Source organism: Mastomys coucha, unplaced genomic scaffold, assembly GCF_008632895.1.
Source record: "Mastomys coucha isolate ucsf_1 unplaced genomic scaffold, UCSF_Mcou_1 pScaffold22, whole genome shotgun sequence".
NCBI lineage: Eukaryota > Metazoa > Chordata > Mammalia > Rodentia > Muridae > Mastomys > Mastomys coucha.
The window spans coordinates 100059437-100062001 of NW_022196905.1; positions in this window are offsets into that span (position 1 = coordinate 100059437).

Sequence of the window (2565 nt, forward strand, 5' to 3'; positions counted from 1 at the left end):
TGTGTGTGTGTGTGTGTGCGTGCTATTATCTCCAGGCCCTATATGTCTAAGTGTGTGTGTCTGTCTATGCATGTGTGTGCACTTTGTGTGTGTGTGTGTATGTGCACAGTGCTGACTATCACCTCCAGGCCCCATGTGTGTGCAAGTGTGTGTGTGTCTATGCGTGTGTGTGCACCTTGTATATGTGTGTGTGCATAGTGCTCACTATCACCTCCAGACCCTGTGTGTGCAAGTGTGTGTCTATGCATGTATGTGCAAGGGTGTGTGCGTGTGTGTGTGCATGTGTGTGTGTGCACACGGTGCTGACTATTACCCCTAGGCCCTGTGTGTACTGTGCCAGCTCCCTACCTCAACATATCTCCAGCCCTGTTTATACATTCTGTATGGTGTTTGTTCCTTCCTGTGTTTCTTCTCTTCACCAAGTCTGTTCATGTCTTCACCACATTTTCTCTTGCCTCAGTTCCATGTCTTTTAATAGGCATGTCCTGTTTGGCTCTATAGCACATATTCATTTCACGGAGTTCTGGAGGCTGATTGCATGCTGCCGTTGTGTGTGGGGTCTGCTTCCTGCTTCACAGCAGCCATTTTCTCAGCAGGTGCTGCTCTGTGCCCTGCCCCCAGGACAGTCAAACCTCGCTCCCTCAGTCCCTCAGTTTTGCTCTCTGCACTACTTGTGCAGGAACCCAGGGCCTCACACAGACTACATCAGCACTCTGTCACTGAGCTACATCCTCGACTTTAAGTCAAGCAAATCTTAAACAAAAATGTAGACATGGAAACATGTGGGTCAAAGAACACAGGCTTGAGTCAAGCAGGCAGAACAAGCATTTGAGCTTATTGTATGGTGTAGGTAGTTACTAATAAGCAGTGTACATTTCAAAGTTGTTAGGAGACCATTCTTATCACATTCACAAACACAAAAATTAACAAGTGTGAGATAAAGCCAGGTGATAGAAACCTGCAATCCATTGCTTAGAATGTAAGGCAGGAGGATCAAGGTCAGCCTGAGCTACATAAAGAGACCCTATCTCAAAACAAAATACACACACACACACAGAGACACACACCAATTTAATTATTCTACAGCATATACACATATCAAAGCATCATATTATACCCTATAATACAATTACTATTTACCTGTTTGAGATTTTAATGTTGGATGTAGATGCCATCAATTTTAAAAGAAAATTTAAATCCAATTGGGTGGCTCACACCTATAACACCAGTATTCAGGCAGCTGAGAAAAGATCACTTAGAGTTCAAGGCCAGCCTAGACTGTATCATCTATTCTAGGCCAGATAGGGCAGTAGGGTAGACCCTATTTCAAAAGAGAACATTCTCAAGTAGTTTTTCAAGAAACACACATACTAATTTCTTTTTTACATATAGTTAATTAATACTTGAACTGACACATTGAATTATTTTTTCAATTTGGGGGACTAAAGAGAATAAGTTGTTGAAATTTTTCTTTCTTTTTATTAATTTTTTTAGATGAACATACAAATAATGAGTTTCATCTTGGCATCTTCTATTTTCCTGATGACCTTCCCTATGCTCAATGCCTTCTTAAATAGTTCTTTTTTTTTTAATTTTTAAATTTTATTTAGTTAGTTAGTTTTAGTGTTTTGAGACAGGGTTTCTCTGTGTAGCCCTGGCTGTCCTGGAACTCACTCTGTAGACCAGGCTGGCCTCCAACTCAGAAATCCACCTGTCTCTGCCTCCCAAGTGCTGGGATTAAAGGCATGTGCCACAACTGCCTAGCTTTAAATAGTTCTTAATGTAAATAAAATATACTTCATAGATAAGATATCAACATAAATACAGTCAGTGGCGACCCAATGTTTAATAAACAGTAGGTGCCCAATAAATACACTTTGGATGAATTAATGAGAGAAGTAAGGTGAGAGGTATTTGAATGAGGTCTTCAGGCACTCTGCCCCATTCTCTAGATATGTCCCCAGTGGTTACCATGGTGTAAAGGCAAAGTCAGGAGAAATGAAAATGACTGGAAAATATCTTACAAGAATGCTATGCCTCACTTCCTACATATCTGGAATCGGGCAAGAGTGGGGGTGGTGGTAGTGGGGGGAATAAGCATGTCACCTGAGCCTGCTTGTCTCTCATGATGTAGGACAGCATTCTTAAGTCTGGGTGGCTGCACCTGGCTCCTGGATGAAATAATATTAGGAAACACAGGAACATATTAGCATTAAATGCTGTCTTGCTTTTCTTAAAGATAGGGTCTCATGTAGCACAGGCTGGTTTTGACTCATTGTGTAGCCAAGGATGAGTCCCCAAGTGCTGGAGTTACAGATCTGAGCCAACCCCACCCAACACACTGAATAGTAACCATAAGTATCACATGTTGGAGGGAAGTGAGATGGCTGTCTTAGTCAGGGTTTCTATTCCTGCACAAACATCATGACCAAGAAGCAAGTTGGGGAGGAAAGGGTTTATTCAGCTTACACTTCCACACTGCTGTTCATCACCAAAGGAAGTCAGGACTGGAACTCAAGCAGGTCAGGAAGCAGGAGCTGATGCAGAGGCCATGGAGGGCTTACT